Source organism: Nicotiana tabacum, chromosome 15, assembly GCF_000715075.1.
Source record: "Nicotiana tabacum cultivar K326 chromosome 15, ASM71507v2, whole genome shotgun sequence".
Taxonomy (NCBI): Eukaryota; Viridiplantae; Streptophyta; class Magnoliopsida; order Solanales; family Solanaceae; genus Nicotiana; species Nicotiana tabacum.
Genome location: NC_134094.1, coordinates 95728709 through 95752177, shown reverse-complemented (window position 1 = coordinate 95752177; position 23469 = coordinate 95728709). Strand labels below are relative to the sequence as shown.

At 35.3% G+C, this 23469-nt stretch overlaps 1 long non-coding RNA gene across 1 annotated transcript; it reads left to right on the top strand.

Annotated features, from left to right (window-relative positions):
* The first annotated feature begins 5816 nt into the window (after positions 1-5816).
* Positions 5817-22087, top strand: LOC107781479 (uncharacterized). The gene is made up of 3 exons (XR_001647019.2): positions 5817-6283; positions 12050-12135; positions 21973-22087. It is a non-coding gene; the product is annotated as an uncharacterized LOC107781479 (long non-coding RNA).
* Positions 22088-23469: the final 1382 nt, after the last annotated feature.

Here is a 23469-nt window from a genome sequence, read left to right as displayed (position 1 = left end):
TGAAAACTAAAATCTAATATTAATATTAATATGTCTAACAAATGAACCCACTAGCAAAGTTGTGAGCCTCTAACTGTAAGTCTGAATACATACGTCTATGGGGCATTCCCCTAGAATAATACGAAAGTCAAACAATAATTAAAGACTTAAAAAGGACACCAACATTGTTGGGAGGAAACAACGGGCTTGCCAATTGAGCCTACGGAGTATATCTCTAGACACGTATCTCGTCACCTACAATCTCAACACCTGCCATATGACACGGCAGGCCCAAACAGGCTAAGTACCACCAAAGGATACCCAGTAAATCTCATAGGCTACCTCTTAAAAAGGCAGAACGAGACCTTCTGGAAAAAAAATCATAATGTGAAATGAAGTGATTTCACAGAATATCATATCAACAAAATATATAAACAGGAAATGAGTTAAAACCTAAAACTATAAGTTGATAACTCCAATTTCCTATCAACAAAATCTATAAACAAGAAATGAGCTGAAAACTGAAACTATAAGCTGATAACTTAAAACATTAAAACTGAGTCTATAATTGATAACTGAAACTTAAGGTGAAAACTAAGTATTTTTAATAAAATAACATTTATGAAAAATAGTTACACATTATGGCCCTACGTAAGTTAGATCCAGCAACACGCACGGGGGAGTGTCGGCCAATCTCCCCAACAAACAATAGCCCATACGAGCGTGGGGTAGCTAACCCTGGCGTCGTGGCACTCACGCAAGGGGAGGTCGGCTAGCTCTCCCTTTTTGAATGTGATCACATTAATGCATGAATGAATACTAAATTAAATAAAAATATCATAACAAAGTCAACTAATAATTAATAATATATGTAAGCATATAAGACTTTCATATTTTCATACTACCAAATAAGAATAGAGTAAACTGAATACGGGAGCACAAGGAGACATAGCTTAGGATTTTTTTTTTAATATATATATATATAGAGCACGTGGGTTCTAGTAGAATTTCCTATGAGGAGAAAAAACTTTAAAACTTACCTTGAATCCAAACTTAAAGATCTGATGCAAGAATTTCAATACTAAACCATTGTAGTCCACCACCAATATTTGATTGTTAATACGCCTCGACCTCACGATTTGTTTCTACCTCAAGGATTGTTGGGATTTTCGTTGTTGACTTGTAAGCTATCCAAATCACTTTGTTCCCTTTGAAAAGTTGTCGTGGTAGAATTTAAGTGACAAGCATTAGCTATTCTTCAAATCCCAATAACTATTTTGTTGTCCTTATTTGGTAATCCTTAAGTGGCTGCTAAAACCCTATTTCTTTTCGTTTTAATTTCGTGACCTGGCTGCTGCATTTTCCTTCTTTTAAAATTGACAAATAAAGAAGCATAAAATTGACCCTGGTGTACAACATTGTCTTTGGGCTGGGCTTGTAATTCACGTGTAACCTCAATTGTAAGCCCACTTTGTGATAATCCTTTACTCCCTTGTTTTTCATAGAAAATAATTAATCAATTACGTAGCCAAAATACTAATTGGCAATTCCATATTTCTGCCATCTTTAAAATATTATATTAAACTAACTTGATTTCAATTTATTCCGTAACCCATTTATTGACCTTAAAGTATCCTTGGATATGAAAATTTTACTCCCATTTCCAATCAATTAGTCATCGATTTGGACTTCAAAGAGTGTTAAACTAGCCCGGAACTTTACAATCTTTCCCTCTTAAAGGACATTCGTCCTCGAATGTTGTGTTGTATTTGTTCTTGAGTCTAAAAGAAAGATTTTAAGCCTTACGCAACTGTCACTTATTCCTTAGAAACTCGAAGTTTGGTTAACTCCTAAAATTTCAAAAACAAAATCTGAAGAATTTTCTTTGTAACTAGTTCTATCAGTGGCGGACCTAGGATTTTTTATAAGCGGGTTCAGTCAAAGACGAGCACAAGCAATAGTATAAATGGTGTCGAGTATGACAACCAAGATTTGATCATTTATATATTTATTAGTCTTAACACAATTTCAAAATGAAGTTATTCTAAAGTTAGCACTCTATAGTTTTAACAAAATTGAAAATATTTTTTGAAAGGTACAAACAAATTTATCTATTTCTGCTTGTAGAAATATAATTAGTAATTTAACAAATTTTACTTCCGTAAATTCAATGTAACAAAAATTTGTTAACTCTAAAATATTTAAATAAATCTAAAGTTTTCTTTGTTCCTAGTAAAAAGTTGTTATCTGAAGAGCGGAGAGAATAAATCTATAAATACTAAATTAATTAAAGTAACAACTTGGAGCTATATACCAAACTAGAAAATTTAGTATAAAACAAATAAACGTCACTAAACTAAATAAAACTAACTAATTATAAATAATTTCAACAAATATATTTGCTTTTTATCAAATTTTAAGAAACAACGAACCAATTTCACTTTGTAGGTAGGTTTGATTTTTTGAGCAAATTAAACTATAGAATAATTTTTATTGTATTCTGGCAGAAATGAAAGATAAAGTAACATAGTAAAATGATATATGAGTGGACATAAGAGTAATATTAGAAGGACTCTAGTTAACCTCAAACACAATCTTGGCCATTGGTTGCACACACTCTCTCCAATCATGCCTAATCTAACCATATTAGGTATGATTTCCCTCTCTCTCACTCCCCCTCACCCGCTCCATTTCCCCCGTCCAGCCCTCCCCCCCCCCCCCCCCCCAAAACTTTTTGTTCCTAAATTTTTTAATTCATTTTTTGTGCAGGAATCCGGCGTCTCATCTCCCCTCCGGTGGTGGTTCGGCAGCAGATCCGTTGGTTCATTTTCCAGATTTTTTTTGCATTAATTTAGCAAAATAGTAAGTACAAATTAGCTATATAATTTGCAATATAGTATAGATGATTCAGCAATAATTTTTGCAATATAATATGTATATAGTGATGTTAAAAATATACTTGCAATATAATATGTATATAGATACTTTATATAAATTCTTGTTTAATACTTATTTATATAAATTCTTCTTTAAAATTCTTGTTTAAAATACTTGTTAAAATATTTTGCAATATAATAATTCTTGTTTATATAAGAAATAACTAAAGAAACAGCTTAAGTGCTAATACTTCGTATAATTTAGGTTATAATAGTTAGAGTTGAAAAATATTTTAAAGAGTTAGAATTTTTATACATTCAAGTTATGTTAGTTAAGAAATAACTTAAGTGCTAATACTTTTATGTTTCGGCTTTTCATTTGTAAATTCTCCATGCTCTATCTATGTGTTAATTATATTATTTATTATTGAAATAAAATGAAGAAAATGCAATCAATTAAATATTAGCGCGTTATCGTATGCTAATTTGAAATAAATTAGATTAATTTTTATGTTTTAGAACTTTTTGTCTTACAATTGTTTAATGTACATATTAATATTGAAACCACACAAGTATTATAGTAAAATATATAATTAAACTATTCAGATAATCTTTGGGAGAATATAACTTAGTAAGTAGTATAAATAAAATAAATATGTCAACTTCTAATTTTTTTTGTTTGTGTAGATGGCATTTGCGCATCGTAGATGGATGTATAACATGTATTATGTTTATTTCAGAACAAGTATCATATTGTTCTTGATGCATGGCGACAAACTCAGCCTGAAGGAACTCAGCCGACCCCGAAGGATATGACTACAATTGAGACACATGCGACTGGTGGCGTGAATAAAGGTATAAATATTATGTAATTATCTATTTTGGTATTAGTTTGAAAGTTGCGCGTTTATTTTCTTACTTCTTTTACTTTCTTTTCTTTATTTTTCGTGAAAATAATAAATAAAGGTCGAGTCTACGGGATTGGAGTACAGCCATCCTCCAGTCGTCAACCAACACCATTATCCACTGGGGCATCAGTTTTCCAAGAAGACATGGAAGCTATGCGTCAAAAAGTGGATCAAATGTCGCAAGAATTTCAAGCAACTCACGCTTTGATCCAAAAATTGTTAAAAAAGAAAAGCAAGAAAGGAGTTGCAATGGAGTCTGAATCTAAGGAGGAGACTGATTCTGAATAGGCTATTTGAATGTTTTAGAGTTGAAGTTAGAGACATGTGTAATTTATGTTGTTTGATAGTTGGTTGTTTGATTAATTAGTTGGTTGAATTGTTTGATTAGTTGGTTGAATTGTTATAAATATTACTGTTCATTTTGTAGTAAAATATTGAATTTTGGATTGTTAGGTGTTTGGTTGGATGTTTTATTTGGCAGGCAGTGTAATTAGAAATACAGCAAGATTTTGCTTTAAAATGCTTAGATTTGTTACTGAATCCGTCACAAATTTCACCAGGAATTACCCAGATTTGCGATTGATTCAGTCGCAAATTAAAAAATTAATCAATATTTACGACTGTTTCAGTCGGAATAATTAATTAAAAATTAATTTTATTTCTAATTTTTAATTAATTAATAATCAATATTTACGACAGATTCAGTCGGAATAATTAAATAAAAATTAATTTTATTTTGTAAGTTTCAGACGGAATCAATCGCAACCTTCAATTTACGTCGCAAATGGCTTAATTTCAAATGTGCCCGTATTTTTCAATTTGCGACTGAATCCGTCGCAAATTTTTGACTGATTCCGTCGCGAATATATTGCGACCACGTGTCTTCCGACTAACACTTTTCAGTCGGAAATCCATCAGAAAAATACGATTTTTGACCGATTTCCGACTGATTTGACGGTCGCAAATTTGCTATTTTTAAGTAGTGAAACAAATTTATCTATCTCTGCTTGTAGAAATATAATTAGTAATTTAACAAATTTTACTTCCAGAAATTCAATGTAACAAAAATTTGTTAACTCTAAACTATTTAAATATATTTAAAGTTTTCTTTGTTCCTAGTAAGAAGTTGTTATCTGTATAGCGGAGAGAATAAATCTATAAATACTAAACTAATTCAAGTAACAACTTTTTGGAGCTATATACCAAACTAGAAAATTCAGTATAAAACAAATAAACGTCACTAAACTAAATAAAACTAACTAATTATAAATAATTTCAACAAATATATTTGCTTTTTATCAAATTTTAAGAAACAACGAACCAATTTTACTTTGTAGGTAGGTTTGATTTTTTGAGCAAATTAAACTATAGAATAATTTTTATTGTATTCTGGCAAAAAAGAAAGATAAAGTAACACAGTAAAATGATATATGAGTGGAAAAGTAATATTAGGACTCTGGTTAATATCAAACACACAATTTTGGCCATTGGTTGCACACACTAATTGGAAGATGGACGAAATGGGATTCGAACTTGGCACCCTCCAAACATTTTTAACCAACTCGACCGCCTAAACAAAGAGTATATTTGTTTAAAAAGGGTTCAATTTATTATTTTTTATATAAATGATATGTGCCTAAATATAATTTTTCAATATGCATAGTATAATTTTTCAACGAAGTTTGACACTGTGAGCACCTAATTTTTTACCATACTTGAAATTTTTCAATACTTTTTAGTATGTAAATAATTTAAGTTTAATCTACATATTTTAACTATTTTATTTTTAGTAGGTTTTATTTAAGAAAATTAAAAATCACACAAAAAAAATTGATTTTAAAATATTTAGCTAATATTTTTAATTTACACTCTTAAAAGAAAAGAAAAAATATTAATTAAAGTAAAAACCAATGAATCATTTTCATATGACAAGACTCTTCTTATCTTTTGTAACAAACTCACGTGTTATCCCTCAAAACACAAGTGCCCATACACACTTTTTTTTTTTTGGCCACCAATTAGTCTCTTTACTTACACCTATATAACTCTCACTCACACACAAAAAAGGGGATGGAATTGAAAATAAAATAAGAAAACAGAAGCCATCATCTTCTTCCCATTAAGAGGCGCATCAGCTTAAGGGAAAAACCAGAAATCCTCCTCCTTCTCCAACAATAAAAATACTATTTTCTACCGTTAAAGGAGCCTTCTTCCCAACTGAAAACCAATAGCTTTTCTCCATGGAAACTGCCTCAAACTTCAGCTCCAAAACACCCCAAACCAACGTGAAGTAGCTTGAAACTCCAGCCAAACACCTAAACTCTAACGTCCAGCCACCCACAACAACCGAGCATCACCCCCACGATGGAGTCGAATTGAGGCTTTTAAAATTCGGGGTTCAAAGTTTGCCTTTTCGGCGAGTCTCGAATTTCCGGCGAGGTCAATCGAGTCTGCCGGAGCTTCGGTTAAGGTCTTGTCCATGGTCTGTCGAGTGTTAAAATCACTCCCTGCTTAACTAAGGTCCGTTTTTTATGAACTCTTAGATTTGGATCTTCATTTTTCTTCATCTTGTACTAGCTCATGTCAAGCTTGAATAAAGCGTAGGCCATATTAATATGGTCTTGTATGTTTTGATTTACTCTCTGGTTTGAAATGTTGCCATCTTTTCATTTTATGTTTTGGATACTCTCCATATTTGTTGGGAAATGCTTTAAATGTTCATGATTTGGTTTCTTCTTTTTATTTGTTAATTGAAATGCAAAAACAATTACAGAAGTTTAAATATATAGTTTGTTAATATGAGAGATAGATTAATTTGTTGAGATTATATTGTGATATGAGGGATTTAAACTCTCGTATTTTCCTTGCTCTCGTCACTCTAACAGAAATTATACATATTCATTCAAGATTCTATGAGTCAAGTCACTAACACACTAACTCTCCTATTTTCTGGCCTTTTGTCTTTCTTTTAATTTTCTTTTAAGGTGAAATAAATTAATAGAATATTTACATAATATTCACAGTATAATTTACGTTATATTATTTTATTCAAATATATATTGATGGAATCAGAAGAGTAATAGGTGAAATATTTTGATGAATTACTTACATTATATCCATAATATAATTTCAGTTAATAATGATTTATTTTATTGAAGGAATATTAAAATTATATAAAACTTTTACAATATAATATATTATAAATATATTAAATGTATATTTTGCTGAAAAAATAAAACTGTCCACCACAAAAATTAAATATAGGGAAAAACAATACCAAAAATTCCCTTCGTATAAATATATTTTAGAGGTATAATTTCATTATAAAACATACTCAATTGTATGTATTTAAAACATCGTATAAATATGGTATGCTTTTAATTTAGATGTTGTTATGTAATATTTGTGGTATATTATAGGTATAAAGTATATATAACGTATATATTTAATATGCCATATTTTAAAACATACATATTGTATCAAATATTTGGGAAAATCTGCCATATCAGAAAGGAATTTTATACTTGAACACTTGATTGTGTGGCAAGTGTTGATACTCTGTATATTACACCAAATTATATATCATTAAAGAATAAAAAGCATGAGGAGAAAGAAACATTTGGTTTAACTCTTGCGTTGGTAATTTGATAGAAGAGTGATTTGTCGAAGTTTGTGAGAAAGCAACAATAGTATTTGAGCATCATTTTCGAAAAAATAAAATAAAATTGATAAGTGATGAGAAGAACTTCTACTGAAATAAAGGAAGACATGAAACTTCTCTCAAAGAGAGAAGAGAAATCTTCTCAACGGTTATTTAATATGAGAGAGAAATAAGATATAAGAATTTAAACATAATCCCTTGTTTTTAGGAAGAGTTAAAAAATAAATATATTAAATACTAGTATTTTATTTATATATGCTGCATTTGTAATAAAATGTGCTATTATTGGAATAATCTAAATATGGTAACATTAATATAAATACTATTTTATAAGAGCCCTACAATGTAAAAATGTCTTCTATAATTGTTGTACACTTTCCACAATAAATTTCGCAACTTTGGACCTTCATATAACCTCAAATTTTAGGAAAATAATTAATACATAAACATTCGTAGTTTGCTTTAGGCACAGTCAATAAATCATCGTGGCCATGGGTACGGTTTTCGTGGCATGGTCACGATACGTAAACCCCAATTCGAGTGCGCATTTCACGTGACTCGACCATAACTTTAAATAATAATAATAATAAAATATGTTGTAAATCGCGGGTGCGTTTCACGTGACACGATTTGCAATATATACAAAAACAACGAGTGCGCGACATCGCGACTTGTTCAAATAAATTCCATAAATACTAAAAGAGGTTAATTATTTAATTAAAGGCGGTAAAAGATAAAATGCACAATAGGTTTTTTAAACATGTAATAAATCAGATAATTAAGTCAAGTATTAATTGTTAAGCGACCGTGCTAAAACCACCGAACTCGGGAGTGCCTCACATCTTCTCCCGCGTTAACAAAATTCCTTACCCGGTCTTCTGTGTTCGCGGACTATAAATAAGAGTCAATTTCCTCGATTTGGGATTTTAAGATAAACCGGTAACTTGGGACACCATAATAATTATCCCAAGTGGCGACTCTGATTAAATAAATAATCTCATTTCGAATAATGACACTTTAATTGGAAAAACTCCTTATCCCCTCGGGTAAAAGGAGGATGTGACGACACCATGTGGGTCCGCCCCTGAGTTCTATCCAAAAAAAGGAAAAAGAAAAAACTAACCAGTCCAAACATGCAATAACACTAGCACTACCAGCTACTCTATGTAGCAGCATACGTCAATATGATACTCCAATATATCATGTCAAAAGTCCTAAGTCATCACTTTAAACACATAAGGGTTCAAAATGAACAACAGAAAATACATTCATTACATAATTATATGAATCTCATGAACTTTAAAGACCTAAATTCCTGAATTTTATAAATACATGATTATATCTTCACTTTTATTTTCTCCTCTAATTCATGTAGCTTCCATAAGATTATATTGCTACCATGCTATTCTTAATCAAAATTTCATCCTTCGGTTTCAATGCACAAATTTCTCTATCCAGGTTTGTGATTAATATCTTCTATCAATCTCTTATGATTCGTACCATTCTGGAAGAACAGCATGTGATGGGTTGTGCAAGTATCATCAAGGCTTCTTACGAACATAGAGTCACTGCAGATGAAGGTTATTCCGTAGGAAATTTTTCATTTTCTTCTTTTCTTGGAAATTTCATAGGGCCCTAAGTTGCTCGGCAGTTTAGGTGTCGTACCCGTGTCGATACGACACTAGTATGGGTGTGGGTGTGGCTATGGGATCCGTACCGGATACTTTGACCGCAACAGACGGAAAAATTCGATACGGGATACAATTTGATTCCCGAAATCAGAACCAAAACTAGGGCGAATTTGAAGAAAATAGCATACCTTATTCAGGAAATCAATTCTTTACTTATCTACAACTTGAGAATAAAAAAGAAATCCAACTTTACAAGCTATACATAAGTATTCCACCAAATTCCTCATAATTTAGATATATTTTTATTTTTTTTGAATTATTTTTAGCCGGATTCCCGCACCCATATCCGTACTAGAATCCGTATCCCGAATCTTAGAATTTACATGTCGAAGAATCCGACCTCTAGATTCGCACCTATGTCGGACACCCGCATCCGTGTCCGAGCAACTTAGACAAGGCCTACTGAACTAACAACTTACTTTGTTCTTAGAGCTCAGGTTAACTTTCATGACTACACTTCCAACACTATGAAATTGCCTCTTATAAATTCTCTTAGACTTTTGCTTTCATTGGTCCTTATAGGACCTTAAGTACTTGGAGCATTTTCAAACCTCTTGGTCTTCTTCCCTTTCCTTATTGTCTCAAGAGCGAGAGGAGGGAGTTAGTCTATCATTTGTCAATCATCAAAACAAAACTTCACTTGGGAGAATATACTGTCGCCTACATAAGACCTCAAACAATGCCATCATCCGCTCTAATGGTGAACAAGGTGGTTTCATGCCTCTTAATCCTTTCTCTAAACTTAATCAAGTACGGATCTTCGTACTGCATTATTCTCACTCTCGCTACTGGTATAACTTATTATTCAGTACGTATATACAAAGGAAATTCGCCGCTATACATTAGCTACACTTCAGGAATATAACTATCATTTACCGTTCAAAGGACTCAATGTTTTTCACATGAATACTGATATACTGAAAAGTATAAAGCCAATTGCTAGATAACTTAATACTGGTAAACTGAATATCTGTAAAGCTGCTAACTAAGAGACTGTATAATTGATAACTGAGGAAAAACTTATAACTGTAAATCGTGTTGGTCTTGATGACTTTTTCTATAATTTCTAATGGGGTAGCACTCTCGTATGTAACAACTATCGTCCAACTGTAAGGATCACGTTGGAGTAAACTCACAATGACTCATTGCAAAACTTCTTTCTATTACTGATTTATACTTAAATGCATACAAGTGATAACTCTGAGTTACACCACATCTCTTTTTCACATTCTCCTCTAGATGCATGCGTGTCCTTGAATTAGCTACAGTATCTTGTACCTTCCCCGTGGGGTTTATTCTCATATAGCTTAATCATAAACTTATCCTCAAATTAGGACCTTCATTCTGCACATCTAGTATCCTTTCTTTACCACATGAACTGGTATCTCATCTGTAGCCCTACTCTTAACTGAACGGACCTCATATACATATATATATAATATATAGAGTGACTAATTTAATTTCCCCTTATTGAAGAACATTCACTTTCTGTGTGCAAGGCACATCATAAGAAATCATCTACTCGTGAATTTCCAACCTTCAAATTGACTTGATATATTAATTATTTTATAGTTGTACTCAGATTTTTTATCTTATCCAAGCTACTGATCGCCGAAAAGTAGAAAGTGCTTTCATTTTCGAACCTACGTTCACCCTCATTATAGATGAGCTTGTGACATTTCAATATAATTTTGTAACACTAGCATCATACTGATATATGGGAGGTCAATGGCTTTCCTCTAGTAACTGGAATTTTCTTTCTTGAATTGTCACCATAAGGTATTTCTTTTGGTGAAACTCATCTCTTAATAGGAGTAAGTAACTATCAGATATCTCCATACCCTTCATAGTGTCATAATTAACTTTACTAAGTTATAAATCCACCGTTCACTTTGTTTTACTGGTGTCTTGTATACTCTTCCATCAATGTGCGTGGTTGCACTATAAATCGGTAACTTCTATTTCTTGAGCAAGCTAAAAGCTTATGTTTCATCACCAAGTTTGCCCCTTTGTTTTTGCACGTGAAGATAGGACTGAGTGGTCATAGTTATTTAAACCCTCATTACTTCGTTCAATCTTAACCTTACAACACTACGTAATTGCTAGCCACATTTATATATTTTTCTTTTCATTGCTCATTCCTTAGCCAGCCATTTGCTGAACCAATTATTCCTTAGTGATTACCTTTATCATATTTCTCTATGATTGTGCTCTTTATCCATGCTCTAATAGGTTTGAGCAGTAAGGCTTCCTAAATGGTCATGTAAATTGTCTAAACATATGCTCTCCCAATGAACATTATTCCTGCACACATGCATTAAATAGATGTAAGCTTTCATATCATAGGCATTAAATTGAGTACTTGGGGGTATGCTTCCTGAAATTGAATTATTTGCTCGTAGCCCTTTTATATAACTATATCCTATTCACAGGTTCTGTAATTCACTAATTTCTCATCATAAGTATTTAATATAAGTTGATAACAGGGAAAACTTATATGACACACTTCTTATGATTGTAGGTTCGCAAAAATACTGCTACTCTAAATATATCTAACTCTCGTAGGCTTATAAAAAATTATACCTTTTCATAACTTGCTGCAATGTGCTAAGGTTTCTGATTTGTCCCCCCTGAAATCCTTACTTTATCATATTACTATCATGCAGTAAGTGTTGCGAGTCATTATCTTAGTGATATGTAGGGAACTTTGGCCCTAGTGTGAACATGAGTGGTCTTAACTGGTAGTATGAGAATTCTAGCGGTCAAGATTATGACCTACTGGATCCAAGGTTTTAATTAGTTCCCTCCTGAATTAGTTCCCTCCTGAAACTCGAGATGCCTCCCCTTGGCATGCCTTTTTCCCTTCCACCACTAATCATATTCATAATCATGTCTATTATTATTCTAATCATATCTCATTTCTATGAGCCACAGGATGTTCATTGCAACCTTGGCTGATTTGCCTATCTTTCACCAATTGGTCCGCGTGCGTTTTCAAGATCCTAACATAGAAACTTAAGGTAAGAAATTTCTTATTCGATCACCATCTTGTATCTTGTCATCTATGGTGGCTGTCATCGTGACTGGTCGTCTTAACGTTTCAAACGAATCCTGAATGAAACTCGTCAATATACTTTTTGATATTTTCATATTCGCTTCATTAATATTAACTCTCCTCGAGTCTTGATAATGCCACCCCACTTTCCTCCACATAAGCTCTTAGCATTAAACTGCAAATTCAGGGTTACCTATTTCATCTAGTTCTCGAAGTTTTAGCTGACATCTCCTTAATTGTATCTCAAATAACTCGAGTTACTACTCTCCTATCGAGTCTTGCGCTCTTTGATCGCGTCGCATATGCTAATCATTCATGAGATTGATAAGAGTGGCATAAAAATCCGTACTTTAAGATTTAACGCATGATTAAGGAATCAAAGAAGGGAAATTTTCCTAACATGTCCTCAGCCTCCCCAAATATAAGTATGGTGCACAACATACCCATAAGTGAGACTCTACTAGACACGGCTCATGACTTCCTAGGACACCTAAACCTGGCTGCTCTGATACCAACTTGTCATGCCCCCAAACTACGTGGGACGTGATGACGCTCAACCTACCTTACCTGTCAAGCAAGCCTTATTCTAACTAACTGAAAGTCGATGTACATAATATCGAAGAAATTCATAAATAAGTCTTAAAATAATAATTATCTGAAAACTAAAATCTAATATTAATATTAACATGTCTGACAACTGAACCCACTAGCAAAGTCACGAGCCTCTATCTGTAAGTTTAAATACATACGTCTACGGGGCATTTCCCTAGAATAATATGAAAGTCAAACAATAATTAAAGACTTAAAAAGGACACCAACACCGCTGGGAGGAAACAATGGGCTTGCCAATTGAGTCTACGGAGCATGTCTCTAGCCACATATCTCGTCATCTACAATCTCAACACCTACCACATGACATGACAGGCTCAAACAGGCTAAGTACCACCAAAGGATACCCAGTAAGTTTCATAGGCTACCTCCTAAAAAGGCAGAATGAGACCTTTTGGAAAAAAAATCATAATGTGAAATGAAGTGATTTCACAGAATATCATATCAACAAAATCTATAAACAAGAAATGAGTTAAAACCTGAAACTATAAGTTGATAACTCCAATTTCATATCAACAAAATCTATAAACAGGAAATGAGCTGAAAACTAAAACTATAAGCTCATAACTGAAAACATGAAAACTGAGTCTATAATTGATAATTGAAACCTAAGGTAAAAACTAAGTATTTTTAATGAAATAACATTTCTGAAAAATAGTTACATATAGTGGCCCTACGTACGTGAGATCTAGCAACACGCACGGGGGAGTGTCGGCCAATCTCCCCAGCAAACAATAGCCCCTACGAGCGTGGGGTAGCTAACCCTGGCCTCGTGGCACTCACGCAAGGTGAGGTCAGCTAGCTCTCCCTTCCTGAATATGATCACATTAATGCATGAATGAATGCTAAACTAAATGAAAATATCATAACAACGTCAACTAATAATTGATAATATATGTAAGCATATAAGACTGTCACATTTTCATACTACCGAATAAGAATAGAGTAAACTGAATACTGGAGCACAAGGAGACATAGCATAGGAATTTTATCGAATATATATAGCACGTGGGTTCTAATAGAATTTCCTATTAGGAGAGAAATCTTTAAAACTTACCTTGAATCCAAACTTAAAGATCTGATGCAAGAATTTCAATACTAAACCATCGTAGTCCACCGCCAACATTTGATTGTTAATATGCCTCGACCTCGCGATTTGTTTCTACCTAATCCTTCAAGGATTGCTGGGATTTTCGTTGTTGACTTGTAAGCTATCCATATCACTTTGTTCCCTTTCAAAAATTGTCGTGGTGGAATTTAAGTGACAAGCATTAGCTATTCTTCAAATCCCTATAATTTTCCATCTCATTCCTACCAAAAGTGAAATACAATGATGTATATGTCTCCCCCTATGCTTCATGTTTTGAGAATAACTTACAGTAAAGCTATTTTACTGTCCTTATTTGGTAATCCTTAAGTGGCTGCTAAAACCCTATTTCTTTTCGTTTCAATTTCGTGACCTGGCTGCTGTATTTTCCTTCTTTTAAAATTGTCAAATAAAGAAGCATAAGAATGCCCTGGTGTACAACATCGTCTTTGGCCTAGGCTTGTAATTCACATGTAACCTCAATTGTAAGCCCACTTTGTGATAATCCTTTACTCCCTTAGTTTTTCATAGAAAATAATTAATTAATTACGTAGCCAAAATACTAATTGGCAATTTCATATTTCTGCCATCTTTAAAATATTATACTAAACCAACTTGATTTCAATTTATTCCTTAACCCATATATTGACCTTAAAGTATCCTTGGACATGACAATTTTACTCCTATTTCCAATCAATTAGTCATCGATTTGGACTTCAAAGAGTGTTAAAGTAGCCCCGGACTTTACATTCTGGTGCTACTAGGCACATATGTTCTAACACAAAAGACTTTGTGTCTTACACCCAAGTTGAGCAAGGAGAAGAAGTTGTATATCTTAGTAACTCAAGGACTACTCGAGTTCATGGAAAAGACAAAGTTCTTCTCAAACTCACATCTGGCAAAACTTTGGCATTGAATGATGTATTGCATGTTCCTACTTTCCGAGCCAATTTGGTCTTTATGGGATTAATAGAAAAAGTGAGGGTGAAGGTTTTTTTTAAATCTGATAAGGTCGTGTTTGTCACAACCCGAAATCCACTATAGGTCGCGATGGCACCTAACGCCGCCGCCAGACAAGCCAACGGTGGTTGATCAATTTAATTACTCATTTTATTACTTTCAAAATCATAAATTTAAAAACAATTACACTTTTAAATCCACGAGAATGTACAAAATTGTAGTTTTTAAGAGAAATGATAGGCGATGATAATATACAGAACCGTAAGCATCAACTAATATACTACAAAACCCAGTGTCACAAGTACATGAGCATTTACTAAGAAATACAATAATAATACAACATTTGTCTAGAATATAAATGAGACAGGATAAATTAAATAATACGATGGAGATTCTGTGGACTAAGATGTGTAGCCTGGAATGTAACTCACATAAAGTCCCCTCAACAGCTGCGCCTACGTGCCAAGATGATCACCAAATGAACCTGTCAGATCCTGCACATTTAGTACATAAGTGCAACATAAGTACGAAAATTAACGTCTACCCAGTAAGTATCTAGCCTAACCCCGGAGAAGTAGTGACGAGGGGTCGACATCGACACTTACTAGTAGTCCAATAAATCAACATGGTAAATCATAAATAGATAGGAAGCGAAACAGTAGTAGTGAGGTGAAACTGTAATTAACACATTCTTCCAAAATTTCTTTCTAACGATATCAATTTCTCAATCTCGTATTCTATCTCAATAGCTCAGAAATATCAAGTGTCAATAACAAATGGATAAGAAATACCATATAAAATGCAAGGCATCAGTGGACGGAAAATCTCATGAATATTCGGATTGCTAGAGATATAACGCACGATTATGCCGAGGTAGTGCAGTCAGATCTCAAAAAGAGTATGATACTGCCGAGGCGATCGGTCCGATCCCATCATATCGTGTACACTGTCGAGGGTCGAGCAACACGAACCATAGATGCATCTATTATACTACCGAGGCGAATAACCCATTCCCATGAGAGTGTGGTACATAATCCTGATAAGACGTTCGGCCCGCTCTACAAGAAATGAAAGGATTTATCGAATTACGAGACACGAGCTTACAATACAGTATATGAACACAAGGTGATTATAAACTTTACTGTTTCTCAAATAACATGCCAACAACTCAAGGTAATAAGGCTCGGCCTAATATATATGTATATATTTCTAAATCAAATTCAATTATATTTTCAATAAATTAAGCCACGTGAATGAATTCAAAAATTTCAAGTATTACATGGTAAAGTCCTAAGTCTACCCGGTCGTAAACATGCTTTAGCTACGTACAGACTCTCGTCACCTCATGCGTACGTAGCACCCACAACTATTAACACATAACAATTACATCACCTAGGGGTAGTTTCACCTTCACAAAGTTAGACAGGAGACTTACCTCGCTCCGAAATTTCAAAACTGGCTCCAACGCCTCTCTAACACCTCAACTCAAAGACAAACGTCCCGAAACTAGTCAAGCAGCGTGTAAATCAATCAAAATATACTCCAATGCTTACAATTTAATAATTTATAATGATTCCCAACTCCGCTTCAAAAGGTAATAAAGTCAACCCTCGGGCCCAGATTTCAAAAATATTTCGAAGATAAACTTTACCCATAACATTACGAACTCAAATATATAATTTATATTCCCAATTCCATGTCCAATTTTGTGGTAAAAATTCAAAAATACCAATTTCTAGATTTTCTCTTAAAATCCCACAATTTTCATAAATTTTCATGTATTTACAAGCACAAATTCATATATTTAACTCACAACTTGTAGAAATTACTTACCTCATGATTGGCGATGAAAATGGCGCTCCAAAATCGCTCCAAGTCCGGCTCTCATGGAAGAAATGAAATGAAAATGAGTCAAACCCATATACTTAAACAAGTCTTCTGCCCAGCGATCATCACACATGCGGTCACTTGACCGCTTCTGCAGTTCTGCAGGTGCGGCAAGAAATTCCGCTTTTGTGGTTCCCTTCAGGCCTCTCCTCCTCCGCATCTGCGGGCAGGCTTTCACACTTGCACACGTTCCTCCGCTTATGTGGAAATACCTCCCCTTCCCCCATTTTATGAATAAGTCATAAATCACAATACGAACCTATTTCAAGGCTCGGAACCTCAAACGGACATCAATAACACCAAATTCCACTTCAAATCAAACTTAAGAAATTCTTAAACTTTTAAAATGTTAACTTTCCATAATAAGCGTCGAAATGCTCCTGGACCACCCGATACTTAACCCGAAGATACGCCCAAGTCCGAAATTATCATACGAACCTATTGGAATCTTCAAATCCCGATTCCGAGGTCGTTTACTCAAAATTCAAACCATAGTCAACTTTTCTAACTTAAAGCTTTCGAATTTAGAATTTTCTTTCCAAATCAATTCCGAACATTCCAAAATTAAATTCCGACTATGCGTACAAGTCATAATACATGAAGTGAAGCTACTCAAGGCCTCAAACTGCCGAACGACATGCTAGAGCTCAAAACGACTGGTCGGGTCGTTACATTCTCCCCCACTTAAACATACGTTCATCCTCGAACGTGCTAAGAACTGCTCCGGAGTTGCCTCAAAATCACCGTTTAACACTTTGTGCACCTACCCGTGCCACCACAACCCAGTTGAGCCCATTAGTTCGAGCCAGACGGAAGATTCTCCCTTCTATTTAGTCAATAAGCCTTAGAACCAAATTCCAACCTCTGAATTCCTCTACAAGACCTGAGTCTAACATACGAACACCGTATCAATCACCACACACTATACCAAAACATGATCATGCACCCATGTTGACATCACACAATGCACCGCATAACTCATTTGCCCAAGGCAATCCCCCTCCAAGCACAAGAACTGCAATTTCACTGACCCGAAGCCTATAGTATACCTCATAACACATATAAGCGATGTTCCAACTCTCGCAATACTGCCACGATGGAAAAGATGTGTAGAAACTCATAACCACCTGCTGAATCAACAAATCATGGAGTCTCTCCTCCTGACAAGGACCATTACCTCATTCTGAACTGAATAACGATATTTGCTCTTTAATATAACTTATATAAATCTGATTGCACTGATTTCAGGTCCAATAATCTCGTCTCACCCAGTACAAGATGCTCATGCAATAAGCCACCCCAAACACTGGCCAAGACTTCATATGACGTCATCAATGTGCCGACAAGCCACAACTTGAATATGACACATAAGGAGGAACAAACTCTGGAAAAGAACTACCCAGCCCGCATAACGAATAAAATGGTCGAACAGATGCTATGAACCCTTCTCAGAGAATGAGAAACAAAATGCACAAGAATAGATATAGGGAACCATACTCAACATCTCGCTGTTGCGGCGTGCAACCCGATTCACACATGATACCGTTGCGACATGCAACCCGATTCAAACAACATACCCGTGGCGGCGTGCCACCCGATCTACACATAACAGTAAATAAGGGAATACCCATCAAGCCATAATACTCATACCTACAAAATACCCGAATATCGACCACAAGCACGCCAAGTGCAAAAATACAACCCTGGGGAGACGGATAGCGCTATATGCTACAAAACTCAAAGCACGATTAAGGTGCAATAAATGACCTGCATCTCGAGAGCCATCCTGCTCACATAATACCACAAGCTACACGGGATCACAACACATGTGCGAATAATCAAGTCGTCTCACAACCCACATGGCATAATAAAATTTTATATGGAATAGCTGACGACGGGAATAACATCCAACGCTCGAATACTCCTCCATAAGCAATGCTAAGTTGAATGAACATATCCGACCTGATGTAGAGCATACATTCACATTAGACCCATCAACGGACCTCAAGCCGATTCTGATCATACTATAATGGGCTAATAACCTTTCAAGGATCCACAATAACCTTATCCATGACACATAAGAACAACCTTCAAATCCGGAACAAACTTACACAGTCCACCACCCAAGGAATAGAACGCCTCTCAGGCATAAACTCTTACATTAGCGCTAGTACCAGAATCTTCATACTTGGTTCCAATTATAACCATCAAGTGACTAACATGCCACACTTATACAATTTCCCCCTGAGGTACGCTCCCACAACCTTCCGCACCAGGTAGCAAAGTCTGCACCTCCATACCACCAACCGTACTAATTCGGTAAAGCAATCAAGAATCCGCAAATCAATACACAAAGCCTCTTACACAGAACACTGCTCTCAAGTAACACTAAAGAAAATGTCAGCTTACTCTGAACATATGAATTCTTCCCTGCTCATCTGAGCTCGTAACAATCCTGTCAATACTGAATCGCAACCTTGATCCTTCACTTTCAATTCCCATGCCACTTACTATACCTATCATGATGCTACGTGAGAGTACAAGAATTCATCATAACTCCCGAACTACTAGTAGAATAAGCACTCCATTGGCTAGGAACCTTTTACTTAACTCATTTCAAAAGAACCATTGCAACACGTAACTGTATCCCCCAACCGCAGAAAATACAAACCTCAAGCCGTAGTCTAAACCATCATAACTCTTCCGGGATCCATTTACACATAACAAGGCCATTATAATCAAATACCTCCAAATCAATCAAATTACGATGGTTGTCAAGCCCGCACGTACAGCCGCAGATCACCCGCATAGCTTACATACCTAAGGAAATGATCATTGCCACAATCACGCTGATTCAAACCATTATTGACCGGCCCAACTTCTTCCAATTTTACTCTTGACTTGCCTTAGAAATAATAATAGCTCCATTCGAGAACATAACGAAACTCAACAGCACTCCTCCCGAGCGACCCAATTCACGAGACCACATCGTCTCAATACCCATGAACCATCACATACCCTCCTCATGCGCACAATAGCATCTCAAACTGGTACACCCATTCTGAAAGACCTTCCGTGAATCCGACACTATTTCTCCCATTTTCTCCAATACTGCCTCATAGACCCGATGATACGATAGAAAATTCCCCAAGTATTCTTGTAAGGCCCCGTAAATATTTCACTTAAACCCGGGTTTCGTAATGCCAGGATAGACTTATGCATTGTTGATTGTTGAAATTTTTGCGGTTCAGACCCTTTGGGTTGAATACAGGGCATTTCTAGGGAGTCCAACTTTTTAGGGAGTTGGAGAATTTATTTTAGAAATACAGGGCATTTCTGCGATCCATTCTGCAGTCGTAAAACTGGTCTGCGGACCACATATCGGCCGCAGACTGAAGCAGAGAACTTGGCAAAAATTTCTGACCATTATGCGACCGCACAATCGTTTTGCAGGCCGCATAACTCATCGCAGACCCAACATGAAAGTTTTCGGAGGGAAGTTCTGCGGCACATTATGTGACCGCAGAATAGGTCTGCGGACCGCAGGCTGGTCGCAGAGTGGGACAGGCTTGCCCAGTTCCGGAGGGACATTATGCGGCCCATTTTGCGGATCGCAGACTTGCGTCGGGGCTTCATTTTTTCTAATTTTTAGACCCGACCCCATTCTTATAAAATAACATTGGGGATAATTTTAGAAGGTTAAAAACATACATTCTAGAGAGAGGGAGTGCCAAGGAGTGAGATGGAAAGTTCCTAAACTCATCATCCATCAATTCTTACTCAAAGTTGAAGAAACTGCAAGAAGAATTCACTAGGTCTTCATCCTAGAGGTAGGTTTCTACTCCATAACCCTCAATTTCGTGATTCTAATTGAAAATAGGTAATATGCCAAGCAATTCTTGGGTGTGGGAGTTGTTTATTTTTACATGCATGTACCATCAAGGGTAATGGGAGGATTGTTGAACTCTTTTGGGTGAACTTTGGATAGTGGGGTGAAAGAATCCACCATAGGAGGACCTTGAAACCTTAATGCACACCTAGTGTTTGACAAAATGTTCAAATGAGATGGAACTATGAACTCTTTCCTAATTTGTGTTCAATTTTACTATATCTCTAAATAGATCAAAGTGGATAATATTTTTGGAACATTGTAGTAATTTAAAAATCTCGAGGCAAGGTATGTTAACTAAACTTCTCTCTTAGAATTGAATTCCCACAATGTTCTTGCAAGTCCCGAGTTGTCCATTATGAATTGACTTTTATGAATAAGTTTGGTGTCGAAAGATGTATTTATATGAATATGTTCAAAATGTATTCCGGAGTATTCTTATCATGTTATGTTATTCTCCGGGAGCATGTTCAAAAGTATGAGAATGTATTAAAATGTTGAGACTTCAAGTCAAGCCCAAATGAAAGTAATCATATCAAATTGTGTAAGAAATCACATGTGCTTAAGACCCTAAATTGCTCAAATGTGTGCTTAAAGTCTTGAATAGAAATGTTTGTTGTTGACAATCCGTGTTAGTATTTGAAAGTGGAATAGTAAGCATGAATTATGAAGTACGGCCAATGTGGCAAGAATGATATTGCGTTATGGACAATTGTACCAATATAATGAATGACATATAAAGGAATATGAATGGAGTGGTAAATACTTTTGATAATAAATACCTTGGGAGTATCGTTTAGCCACCAAGGAAGAGTAGGTCAAAATAACGTAACCCCGAAACTACACGTGTCGGTGTAGGAGTAATTGAAGGGTAAATCCTCGTGTTAATGTGATGAGACTGTTCCCCCTTATATGGGATGAGATTGGTGTGTTGAGATGTCTCCCCTTAAATGGGATGAGATTGTTGCTAGCGAGATGTGATGTGATGTCGACCCATACGGCATTGTGGTGAGATGACTTAGCCGATCGGGCTGAGATCGGACGCCATTCTGTGCACATGGTGGTATTGTGAGTATATGTCTCGGGGTGAGACGACTTAGCCGGTCGGGCTGAGATCGGACTCCGTACTAAAATACGGTGGTGTATCGGTGCTAAGATCTCCCAACTTAAATTACTAAGATTTACTTGAAATTTACCTTTCCCCTAACTTGACGCCTTGTTACTGTCTGGGTTTATTATTGATTTCATGTTTTATTCTCCGTTTACTGTTACTCATTCTATTGAGAGGGTGTTTAGTTTTTCATACTAGTACTATTCCATATGTACTAACGTCCCTTTTGCCGGGGGCGCTGTATCTTTAATGGGTGCAGGTTGTTCCGTAGCAGGTAGTATTGATTAGTGATAGCAGCACACCCTCTCTTCAGCTGATTTGGTAATTCCCACTTCATTTCGGGATCCTGTATCTCTTATCCGTTAATCTTTGCACATTGTTTACTGTAACACCCCGAAAAATTTCAAAGTACTTAAGCGCTATTAAGAAAGTTGATGTGCGCTAATTATATTATTTTGTGTGCAGACGAGGACTATTAATATGATGGATATCAATTGGATATGATAATAAGTGTACGAGGCATATTATAAGTGATGTGGGGTCTAAGGTTAGCCCTAAATCCAAGTCAAGTTGGAAATTACATGATAGACTAAAGTTCTAAATAAGTACGCATAAGATCAAACTTTGGACGAGCATATCTACATATATATATATATATATAAGGAGTTATGTGATTTACAACCTAGAAAATGAAAGATCTTCGAGTGTAGTTTCTAACTCTTCAAACCGTTTGTCATTTGGACATTCTTGCAAGAAGTTATGACCAAATTACCAAAGGCTGGCAGAGGAGTATGCGTATACGAAGCATCCGAGGCCGCGTCCGAAAGAAAGGCTGGCAGTGAAGTGTTGCCATATCATCTAGGTCCACATCCAAGCTTTGAAGAGGAGTGAAGCGAGGCCGTGTACGAAACCCAGAAATCTGGGCCTATAAATAGAAAGTCGGGGGAGGAGAGTATTTTGAGTATTGGGGGTTAGGGTTCTTGATGTGAATGGGCGATTTTAAGCTCAAATCAAATCTTTCCAATCAACCAAGGTAAGATGTTAATGATGTTTTGGGTTGATTCTTACGCAATATACATGAGTTCTAACATCATTCTTGCATCCAAATGCTAGATTTCATTATCAAATCCTCAAGAACACTAAAATCACCAAAGTTATGATTTTTCAAGATTGAGCTACTAGAGGTAATTTCAATGCTTCAAACTCGTTTATTATGAGTATTTAGAAGTATTTTAAGCATTTGTTACAAGTTTTAATGGTTGAAAGATTGGATTATAAAACTCTAGTTCATGACATGAATAGTACTTTTGAGAAAATAAGAGAGAAGATGAGTATGAATCTTGGCGATGAAATTGATGAATACAATGAACATATGGAGTTATTTGTTAGCAAAAGTTGGAAGTGATCAACTAAGTAATCACCCGAATTGTATATTTTGCAAGTGTTGATTATGAAAGACGATGAATACTAACTTGGTGGCATTGGACAATCGATGTAGTATCATTAATGATTTCGAATGGGTATTAAAATATAAGAATGAAGTTGAATGGTCTAACTTGTAAATCTATTTGGCGATTTGAGTTGTTGGAGGCTTGTAGCCAACTTATGAGCCATATATGGATATTGATCAATATTTTAGGTCATATTTTGATGTAATTAGGATATATAGTTATAGATATTGACTTGTTGGTGATGTTTGGGCATTTTAATCAATATTGGAATGATGGAAGAGGATTGAAAGCTTGTGGGAGTTAAT